The sequence below is a fragment of the Siphateles boraxobius genome, unplaced genomic scaffold, assembly GCF_051911475.1.
Source record: "Siphateles boraxobius isolate OS27281-9 unplaced genomic scaffold, OSU_SipBor_1 61, whole genome shotgun sequence".
Lineage (NCBI taxonomy): Eukaryota > Metazoa > Chordata > Actinopteri > Cypriniformes > Leuciscidae > Siphateles > Siphateles boraxobius.
This window is the reverse complement of record NW_027509188.1, coordinates 5,934,255-5,946,585: the sequence shown is the minus strand read 5'-3', so window position 1 is coordinate 5,946,585 and position 12,331 is coordinate 5,934,255. Positions and strand designations below refer to the sequence as shown.

At 40.0% G+C, this 12,331-nt stretch overlaps 1 protein-coding gene across 1 annotated transcript in view; it reads right to left on the bottom strand.

Annotated features, from left to right (window-relative positions):
• LOC143718614 (uncharacterized) overlaps positions 1-12,331 on the bottom strand; it is a 52,277-nt gene that overhangs the window by 22,827 nt on the left and 17,119 nt on the right. The gene's annotated exons all lie outside the window — the stretch shown is intronic.

Genomic DNA, 12,331 nt, shown 5'->3' with positions numbered 1-12,331 from the left:
TTAGTAGCCACAAAAATTGTTTCAGAGGAGAAGAATCCCACTTTGTCTATCATTGCTCCAGTGCAGGCAAAGCTGCTAAATGACACACAAGAGACAATGAGGGACAAACCAATTGTAAGGGACATCAAACAGGCAATACGTCAAGATCTGCAGAAGAGATATAGCACTGTTGAAGAAAAAAAACCGAAAGGTTGGTGGTTCTATCCCCGGTTCCCACTGACCAAGTGTCGAGGTGTCCATGAGCAAGACACCTAACCCCAGCTGCTCCCGACGAGCTGGATGGCGCCTTGCATGGCTGACACCGCCGTCGGTGTATGAGTGAGTGAGTGAATGGGTGAATGTGAGGCAATATGTAAAGCGCTTTGGTGGCCATTGGGTCAGTGAAAGCGATATATAAATGCAGTCCATTTACCATTTTTACCATTTACTAGGAGAAACATTTTCTACCACAGCTCCACAAAAGTCAGCATTTTCCCAAGCTGAAGAGGAAGTGAAGAGATACCAGGAGGCTTCTCCACTACCACTAGAAGAAAACCCCCTCAACTGGTGGAAAGCTCATGAGACAATGTATCCTTACCTAGCCAAACTCGCTAAAAGATACCTGAGCATTCCAGCCACTAGTGTGTCTGCTGAAAGGGTGTTCTCCACTGCAGGAGATATAGTAACGGCCCAGAGGAGCACTTTAACATCTGAGCATGTTGACCAACTCCTTTTTCTAAACGCGAAGCGGAGTGGCCGTTACACCTCGGGTGTGCATTATTTTTCTAATAATTCAACGGCCCGTCGTCAATGGTTTTTCGCCCTCGAGTCGGTCTAGCTGTTCTTCGCTGATTGTTTTATGTCTTTTGTTGTTGCCGGCTGCCTTTGATGTCCTCTTCCGTTTATTTGTTTTTTCATATCCAACACTCTATCCAACACTGCGGTCGCCCAGTTGTTAAAATGTTTATGTTCACCATAAATATTAAAATTTACTTCCGGAAAATCTAAATAGTCTGTCTTTTTTTTTCTCCCTCTTGAAGTTGAAGTGGATTTGTCCCTGTCACTTCTTGTTATGAATTGTATCCTTTTTTCCGTTATTACAGTTGACTACGCGAAGTGATATGGAACTGTAATGCGGTCAAGACCAGCCTGGAACTACTTTAGCCGTGCGTTTCCCTGAAAATAATTACACACCTTAGAACGTTCTCAACCAATCAGAATCAAGCATTCAACAGCCCTGTAGTATATATATATATATATATATATATATATATATATATATATGTGGCCAGTTGCATCAGGTACTTGAGGGAAATGTATGAAACAATTAGCATCAGGTACTTGAGGGAAATGTATGAAACAATTAGATAATTGTCGACTACGCCACCCGGTATATACCGGGAACTTCACCCTGAAACAGGGAGCACACAGGTTCGTAACCAAAAGAAATGGGTGAGCAGAGAGACATAGGCCAGGGAGTATCAAATATGAAGCAGCTTTATTCAAATACAAAAGTTAAAATCAACACTTAGATTAACATCAATGGCTCAATATTCACATGTCAAAAAGAAAGAAGAAAACAAACAATACTCCACAAAACTTCGGAATAAATAAATAAATACAAAAAAAACAATTACACAAGAAAGTTTAATTGGAAGGGAGATGGCCTGCTGTAACCCTCAATTCATGCAACACAATTAAGATCTACACACCCACTCTGGTGAAGTCAGGTCACTCAATGCACAGCACTCAATGTGAACCCCGTTAAACAGCGGCTAAACCCCTCCTCTATATAAACTTTCTTCGTCACGCTGTTTATAAAAAAAAGAAAAGTCTCCAACAATAAACATTGATTAACTGGCAAAAGCCAGCGCCAAAAAAAAGAAATCTTCAGTTCACAAACAAAATAAAAATAAGAAACAAAACAATATATTAATTTCAGTCTCGTTTTGTTACTCAACCAAACTTAAGCCTAAACAAAAGAAAAATAAATGATATCGCAAAATACGCAGAAATGAGCACAAGACAAATAACAAAAAAATATATAAATTACAATTCGGAGCAAAACAAGAAACAAATCAAAATGAAACAAACAGGCCACGATCGGCCGTACACTCAAAGAGCAGAGGAAACCAGCGAGAGGACAAGCTTCCACATAAATGCTCACGCCTCAGCGAGCAATCGTCCCGACTCGCTGTTATGAGAGTTCAAGTTCGCTCCAACCAAAAAGACGCAAATCAGCCCAGGCAAGACAGCAGTGCGTTACAGAAAGACACGCATCTCGTCCCGTAAATCAGATGAAACCCTTGATTGTTACTCAACCGAATGTTGACAACGTGGTACTATACGTGGTCGTTGACCATAGCATGCAGTTTGTTCGTTGATGAGCTCAAAGCCAGGGACAGCCCATGCAAGACAGCAGTGCGTTACAGAAAGACACGCATCTCGTCCCGTAAATCAGATGAAACCCTTGATTGTTACTCAACCTGTCGAACATAAAACAGAATTACTAACAAACAAAAAATAAAAGAAACAAACCGCGCAAATGCCTCTTGTACGTACCGAATGTTGACAACGTGGTACTATACGTGGTCGTTGACCATAGCATGCAGTTTGTTCGTTGATGAGCTACACAAAAACTCGAGATAATAAGCAACCATCCCATTAACAAGAAAATCCTCATCGTAAACGCACCAACCTCAAAGCCAGGGACAGCCCATGCACAGCAGCACAACGCAGAGACGGCACTCCAGATACGATCTCATTCAGAAGTAGCAACTTCCGGAAAGGGGCGGTACAGGTGACAACGCATCCCAAATGACAACAACCCTCCCCATTTTATACCCTGACATCTAACTGCCGATAGGTTCAATGTTCTTACCTGACACTGGCCAATAACCAACACTGATACACTTCACCCTGCTACATATATATATATACAGTGATGTGAATAAGTTAGGACACCCATGCTAAAGTTGCATAAAAAGAGGAATAAAAAATCATCTTTTGGAAATTGATCTTAATGCCTTAATTAGAAAAATGAGGAATCCAATCTTTAAGCAAACCAATTTTCTTTGAGTATGCATAATGTATCATAAATAAATAAATGTTCTAAATTAAAATATCCCCACATCACCAAATACCCTTCACCATAGAGAGATTGGCATGAGGCACTTTCCATAAGATAATCTCTCAATGCAAATCAAACCAGCTATTAGCCTAACTGAAGTAACACCATGCAAATCTCTAGGTATGGTGAAGGGTGTGTGATGATGTGGGTCTATTTTAATTCCAAAGGCCAAGGGAATGTCAGGATTCCGCCAGCTTCATCCACTCCTCCCACTCATTCACTCACTCCGCCCACTCGTTCACTTTCACCTGAGTTCTAATCACCGTCACCTGCACTCATCATCACTGGTTCCTTTATATTCAGCTCCCCTGCACTCAGTCTTTGTCTGGTCTCGTGACAACACATGACCCACAGATTCTCCCTCGATACTTACCTGCTACTTACACGTCTTCCATTTGGACCTTGTGCAATCCTTGCCTTCAGTTCTTGACTCCAGCCTTCAACCATTCCTCTGCATCCGTCCCTGGGATCCTTTACCTGCATCTACAAAAGAGACTCTAGTTAATCCTCAGTTAAGTTACCATTCAAATATCATCTGTCTTCATACTCACCATATCTCTGACTGCTTCTGCAAAACCTGTGAAATAAACTACTTCACTTACCACCAGTCTGACTCCTGTATCATCTGTGACAGGGAACTTTATCAGGATGCATATTATCCTGGATCCATGAAATAACTGGCCTTTAAAAATAAAAATCTGCCTGACTCTATGGGAGTTTAATGTAGGGGTGTCCTGACTTATGCCCCCTGTATTTTGAGGAAGAACATTTATTTATTTATGATACATTATTCACTCACAAAGAAAATTGGTGTCCTTAAAGGTTGGATTTTTCCACATTTTTTTAATTAAGGCATTAAGATCAATTTCCAAAAGATGATTTTTTATTCCTATTTTTAGGCAACTTTAGCATGGGTGTCCAAACTTATTCACATCACTGAATATATATATATATATAATTTTATAAATTTTTCATGTTGAATAAAAAGTATCTAAACCCTAAAAGACCAATAGCACAGAGTATTCTTCAGACTGAAAATGCTGAATACTGTACCTCGCTCTCCACTTCCCTGCCAGGTGCAAGGTTTGATATTTTACATGGCAAAATTTATGTATGGCCCAATTTTGGCCATCAGGACACAAACATTTTTACCTGACCAAATTGCATTGATGCCTGCTAAAACTATGTAAGGAAAAAATTACATGAATAACAATAAATTACCTTGGTTCATAACTCAAAAAATATAATATAATTGTAATATGTATATAATTGTCACAAATTCAACCATGCCATCAGCACCAGATGCACCTGCTAACGCTGTCTTCAGTACATGATCAACTATTTCATCTGAAGCAAGGAAATTTGTCTGTGGCTGAATAAGCTTATCACGGCTATCATCAAGGACTCAAACCCTCTCTGAGGCTGCAAATTGCCCTATATAATGATGCCATGATCTATCCAGGTGGCACAATGTATCACAGCCTGCCAAAGTAAATTTACTAATCTGCAATCTCCGCACACCTCACCATGCAAATTGACTATTACCATCTGTCTCAATCTGAATGCCAATGATGCATCAGTAACCATCTGTGGTTGTAATTTGGAGCTGAAGGTCATCTCAACTTGATTTGTTACATTCATCCTCTTCGACCACCAATAATTTCCTCTCACACAAAAACTACATCAGTAACTAGCCCTCGATGTTCCATAACAGCTCAGGCCCTCATTGACATAGGCTCCGCTGGAAACTTGAGGAAATCCCCTGCCAGAATGTTTTATATATCCACAAGATCCTGGGTAAGTCGCTGGGACCAGGGGTGATCACTCACTGCACACCCACTCTCACTCTAAAAGTTGGCGTACTACATCAAGTGGAGATTTCCTTTCTGGTACTGGAGGGCTCCACCACTGACAACATCCTGGGATTCCCATGGATGCTAATCCACTCACCTCAGACCAACTGGTCAACGGGAGAAAGCTTATCTTGGACCACATTGTTTTAAGAACTGCTTCCAACTTTCTCAACAAACGATAGCCGTTTCCACTACGACCATCGAGAGTACTATCCACAATCAAGTGGATAAACTGAGTGCAAGATACAAGAGTTTGGACTTACCTTAGGTCATATAGCCACAACCATCAGCACAGCTGGAACAAATACCTACCCTTGGCTGAGTATGCACAAAACTCTCTCAGTCAAGCCACCACCGCAATAAATACAAATATTACAAAAAAAGAAAACCCTTATATTTCATACAAGTTTTTATGGCTCATAAATGCAATTCAATGATACCCGAGAAATGGACAAATAAATACTTTTACTTTTACAATTACTAATCTTACCTCTGTATTGTGCCATTCATTCGTTTCACTAACCCATTGGTTTGTGGATGGTACGGTGAACAAAGACTGCATTGTATACCGAACAATATACAAACTTCTTTGTTGACCTGGAGAAAATAAATGTATTGGTATAATAAAAAAATATATAAAAACATTAATAATAAAGTAAACAGTTTAGCAAGTGCAAATACAAACCTGATTCACAAACTCCCTGCCATGGTCTGTGAGTATTCTTTTCGGCGCCCCGAAACGATAAAACATTTTCACAATGCACGTTGTAACCTCCTCGGCTGTTTTGGAGACAAGTGGATAAGCCTCCACCCACTTTGTAAAGTGGTCTATAAGTACACAAATGTACTGATTCCTACTTGAAGTAATCGACAATTTCCCAATTAAGTCCATGCCAAACAACGACCATGGTTCAGTCACCTACACAAACAAATCAGGCAATGTATTTTTGGACAACATTTGTAGAAAAAGAAGAAGAAGACACAATTATTGGAGTGTACTCTTCCTGGCGTTTGATAGGTCTATTTGCCTAGCACGCAAAACACAGTTTAATCTGAAGAGAGGAATAAAAAACATTATTCAGTAATTATTTCATACTTTTTTTATAGGAACTGGCACTGTTTATACAATTTACCAAAATGTCAGTCAAAGTCACACAGTTTTTGATGTCAACTGACATCCCAGGCCAATAATATCTATTAGAAATGGCATGCATTGTCTTCTCCTTGCCACTATGCCCCCACTTGCCTCACTGGCATGGAATTCTTTAAAAATGCTGTCTGCTTCTGCAGCACCTCTAACCACCTTTACTTTCAACTGTTTTTCTGTTCCCTTACAAAAAACAGTATAAAACAGTACTCCATCTATAAAAAAAATTAACATATATATATATATATACATATATATTGATTTTTGAAGCGTACCATTTATATTAGCAGCAAAGTGTATTAATGCTGTAGTCAGGGATGTCATACACTTAGTATTTTTGAGAGGTCACCTTTCTTTAAAAAAAAGGGGGGGGGGGGTGTTGACAACAGAACTATTTGTGTTTCATGTTGAATAAAACTTACCTCAAAGTATCAACTAACCCACAAATAAAAATAACTGTTCTTAGAATAAAACTTTACTCTAGCTTTCACTGTAATATTGTAATCATATCAGATTATTGTTTTGAATTATGGGTGCGAAGTGTGTGTGCGTGCATGCAAGTGAATGTCAGATGGATGAATGGATATTAGATGCAGTTCAGAGTAGGATCAAGTTTCTCTCTGTGAAAAAGAATGTGTGTAATACTCAAAATACTTTGTGTGTTTTAGCGTGCGTGTGTGTGTTTGTATCCACACATGCACAGGTCCAAGCGCTCGATGTTTGCAAGTGTCACGGGTGACCAATTCCTGGATCGGAACGCTGATGGGAGCCGGAGTTTCCGGAGGGGAAGACTTCCGGTGCGGGATCCAGGAAGTTCCGGTTGTAGCGAGCAATGACGGAACTCATCACCAGTAATTAGAAATCGGTGCTGGACCATAAGGGGGAGCTGTGTTTGGAGCACGCGTCGATGGAAGAGAGGATAAATAGTATCACCTTACTTTGGTATGGGGGGGGGGGGGGGGGGGGTTCTACTTTGAGTTCCGGTCGAGCCGTTGGACGGGTGAGATCTGGTCACGTTGTGCTGGGGCCTAGCGGGACTCACAAAGCAGGTGTGACGGCGGTTGGAAGCTGGGCAGAGGATACTTGTAACAGGCTGGAGTCGGCTGGAAGAGAGAGATAAGTGACTTTGGGGACTGAATTTCTGCACAATTGATGCTTGTAGTGAACATCGGGGGCGAATTAATATTGGAATGGATGGGTTTGCTGCATTCGGATGTGTTTAATATGTTGCTCTTTGATTCCCACGGAGTTTCAACATGATCGGTGGGCGGAGCCTCCCGTCTAGGCCTTAACTGTGTGAGTGCGGTGTTGTGCAGTACTTTCCATGTCCTTCCACGTTTGTTTGGGTGAAGATTGAAATCGAGCACGAGTTTGGGGTGCTGGCTGAGGTAGTGGTGGGCCTGGATCGCCAACACGTCGATCTTTGTGTATACCATCAATGAAGAGAAACTCTGCTGGGGGTGAAGTATTGAATGTGCTTTCTATTTCTTCTTAGCAACGCTGGTGAGATACGTACCTTTTCTCTGCTGGAGCCCTGTGAATGCACTGTAACATTGAAACATTGATCATCCCCTCTGCTTGATTTCCATGAGTATACAGCAACGCTGGTGAGATACTACCTTTTCTCTGCTGGAGCCCTGTGAATGCACTGTAACATTGAAACATTGATCATCCCCTCTGCTTGAGTTCCATGAGTATACAGCAACGCTGGTGAGATACTACCTTTTCTCTGCTGGAGCCCTGTGAATGCACTGTAACATTGAAACATTGATCATCCCCTCTGCTTGAGTTCCATGAGTATACAGCAACGCTGTTGAGATACTACCTTTTCTCTGCTGGAGCCCTGTGGATGCACTGTAAAGCCTGTTTTATGCTTCTGCGTCGAATCGACGGCGTACCCCCGCAGACACCTCTGACACCTAAAGCCGGTTCCTTGATTAGTAGTAAATCACCTTCACCTGAAATTTCAGATGGAAGATATGATGCAGATATGAGTGTTAAATTAACACTCAAGAGTGTTAAAGTTAATGAGATAATTAAGTGATTAATTTAGTGATGATTGAGCATTACTGAAGACACCTGATGTTAACAAGCAGAATCACTGAAGGAGAAAATCACAAATTGTAAGCCACCGTTATGGTTATCAGTGTTTGCTTTAGTTGGACTCTTGACCCTTATACTTTCAATTAAAATTTTGTTTGTCTGCTGTTATTGATTTAACAGTCAAATAAACAAAGAAAAGTGTGATCTGATAGTGTTGGTTATGTTTTGGCATAATCATGCTGTGATCCGAAAAATTAAACTTATTGAGATAGTTTGGTTTACCTTGTTAGCAACAGCTTTGTGATTCTACAGCATATGATTATCAGTATTTTTCTTATAATCCAAAATATGTAATAAATGTTGTTCTGATCAAAACACTTTCAAATGAATTTATTTAGAAACACAGACATCAATAATCAGCCTGAGAATCTCAACAATGGTGACAATAATAATGCATGTTGCAGTGGCTGCCACCAATCACAACTCATTAATGGCTCCCATCATGCATTGCGGTATGAATAAATTATGATCTGAATTGTCTATGTAATTTACTTTTCCTAATTGAATATTCTGCTCGTCACCATTGTTGGGATGCATTGACTGAATCTTGACGTCTGTGTGTGCCTAAAAGAAAGTTTTTTTTTTTTTTAAACAAGTTTTAAGAAATCCTTTATATTAAATCTAAAATTCTGGATATTTATGCAGAATCACAGTTATGCTCCAACAGCATAAATCACAAACATAAAGTTCAAATGATGAATGTCATAATACAACCAACACCATTAGATCACTTTTTTTCTTTGTTCATCTGGCAGTTTTGACTCGGATACAACAGCCAAACAAAATCTAAAGTTAATAATATAAGGGTCAAGAGTCCAACTAAAGCAAACAATGATCGCCATAACGGTGGCTTACAATTTTAGATTTTCTCCTTCAGTGATTCTGCTTTAGGTGTCTTCAATAATGCTCAATTATCACTCAATTAATCACTTAATTATCTCATTAACTTTAACACTCTTGTGGACTCATATACTCATATACACTCCCAGGAGTGTTAATTTAACACTGGAGTTTTTGCTGTGTACTGAAGGAATACAACTTTGTCAAATGTTTAATTTAGTTTCATATATAAACTGAGAAAGTTCTGTAAATTGAATTTAGCATTCAGCTGTGGAGCACGAAACTCCTGTCTTATTCTGTGTCTCAATATACAGCTGTCAGACGGGTTTTCTTTCTATTGTAAGTTAAATAAAACATGTTAATGAAACTCTTGGAGACTCTCGCGAGCTTTTGTCTTAGCAAGCGAGAGTCCTGTCACTCCTGGGGTTTGAATAAGTTTTTCCCTCTCTCTTTTAATACAGGTTCCTAAACTTGTATACGAGTTTCCACAATCACAATGTAATCCCTCCCTCTTATAATGTATATATATTACAATGTTTGACTCAAGAAGTCAGACGATGTTGGAATGACTGCAGCAACGACAAGCAATAAAGAACTTCTGCTTGGAAAACTTCCACCGTCTCCTGGTCTGAGCTTCTAACTTTTCTACAAAGAAAAAGTTCACAACAGTACAAAGAGCCGTAGTTAACTGACAAGCTGAGCGATATCGCATTAATTATCGCTAGTGATATGTCTGTGATATTAATGCGATATGGCTCAGCTTGTCAGTTAACTACGGCTCTTTGTAGTAAATGCCGCTCCATCTAAAAGCAGGTGAAGGCGATTTATTATTAATCAAGGAACCGGCTTTACTGACGAGATGCGCATAACAATGTGATGCGATATATCGCCCAGCCGTACTCTAGACTAACTTCTCTACCGGCACGGCAGCACTGGTTACTACCAACTGCCTTTTGTTGCTCACCTAAGCACATGATTATCAATGACCTTGCACGTTGATAAATACTAATTTATATACTTGAAACATTGGCAATGCCACAAAAGTTGATATTTGCAAAATATTTTAATTTGAGAAGTTAGTGTTTGTTAATACTGATCTGCCCCCCCCCCTCCCCTCCCCTCCCCCTCATCAGACGCTGTCTTGAGCTCATTTGATACAGCTACAACAAAAGTAGACGAATACATGGCCAAATACTTGAAATATGCACCAGAGAGGATGGGTGGCGGTGACAGAAAGAAGTAACAAGATTTAACCAGCCGTGTTCAATTTTGCCCAATGTTTGAGCCGTTTTTCTAAAGGTTAAAGTTCGACACGTGTAAAATTATGTTGTGTGAAATGTTGGCACACTTGCAGCCATGTAATAAAGCATGTTTCTTACGTCAGTGAAATGTCTTTATTAATCTTCTTCCTGGTCTTGCTTTGACCAAACACGTGAATGCACAAAATGCACCATTCGCGCGTAACTTGCCAGATGCTCAATTCGCGCCAATGAGGCGTATTCGCGTCTACCGTGCCGCGCTCCATGCCTCATTCGCGCCGCAGGAATTTTTTACGCACATGACGCGTCTTTGCATTGACTTAACATTGAAATCACTTGCGCCTGACGCGCTATTCGCATCCGGTGTGAATGCAGCATTAGTGTCGACGTGAATAATAATCTTAGAGAATTTACTGTTAGCATTAGCACTTTTAAATTTGCTTTGATGTCAGGCCCTCTGACTCCTGTCAAATATGTGACTATAGTGGCTGGTGTCTCTATTTTCACATCTGTGTAAAAGAATCACTAATCACTATGGCACTTTCAGCTTGATTTGCTGAGTGGTGACCTGCTGCGAGGGGTCTACAGCCAGAACTGAACAATGTACAGCTGCTCGCATCTTAAGCAGTATCTAAAGCCCTTGCATTCTTACTTTTCTCGATTAAAGTTTGGATGTGTCTCTAGCTCTGAAATCTTCTCCGTCAACTTGACTATCTCCCTGCATTTATCATTTGTGTAGCCCTCACTGCTGACAAGAAGGCTATACTATACATGTGGCAGGCAATGAAAATGACAATAACAGGAGATGACATGACTCACCGGGTTTGTTGACTGATCCAACTCAACAGTTGTTTGATGGACATGTAAAAGGCTCAAAAGAAAAAAAACGGCAAGCACGGATGGCAGGTGAACAGGCAAGCAAAATGCTAGCACATTATGCTAGCAATAGCACTTAAAGCTAGTGATGTCAGATCAGCGAGACACAATGTTAGATAATATCAGATCTATTGTGATGATTAAATTATATGCAATATAAACAAGAGGAAAATAAGAGTTTAAAAACAAATCTATATGGAGTTACAAGCGCAATTCACTCAGGCAGACAGGAAACCACTGTGCATCAAACTGCAACATTACACACTAACTAAAGTTGAAAAGTATAATAGGGCCCCTTTAACTGATATTTCTGAATATCTAAGCCTATTTTAAGCCACGTTCATGAAAGGTACTTAAATGTTCTAGTTTAACTAGTATGCATTAAGGCCTACTACTGGCTTAATCAATGCCCTGTCTGTAAAAAAAAAGGGCCTCAGCTTTTGTTCCATTGCAGTTTGAGAATGAATGTAATACTACCTTGGCTGTTGCAGTAGTATTTTATACTTCAGCTGTATTGCCATAATACTGCAGTTTTCTACATGTAACAAAAACTGCTGCATTACTTCTACAAAAAACTGCAGTAATCATTTGTGGGTTTGGGTGTATGTTATGTATGTAAATTACTGACCTCGGGCATGCAGTTGCTCATTTAAAATACTCAATTCTTGATCAGGCCTCATCGGGGCTTTCTCTGGGGCAACAGCCAGGGTTTTTTGGCCCACCGAACACCCTGGTCCAAATCGGGCCAGTTCGGGCTTGAGGAGCGGACATGAACAAAGGCAGAGTTTGTCCGAGTCTGGAGAGGGTCAGCGCCACGGATCATTTCATTTATAGCTACCAGTAACATCAGCATGAAAGACATTTAAAATAATTTTAACTCAAAACTCCCTTTCAGACAGCAGTGAGTGTTTGAAATAACTTCCATTTGTGATCCGATGTTGATTCTGATCACAGCAAAAGACAGAAATATATTTATATCTGGTGCAAAACGTTAACTGTTACCAAGTAAACAGCGCTCAAAGTTTCTCAGATGGTGGAAAAATGATAGAATTGACCTTTCTCTATATTTTTTAATGTGCATAATAGTTTTAAGCTGTCCTGTGACTTCAAATAAACAGAAATAGACACGACTGAATAAGTACGT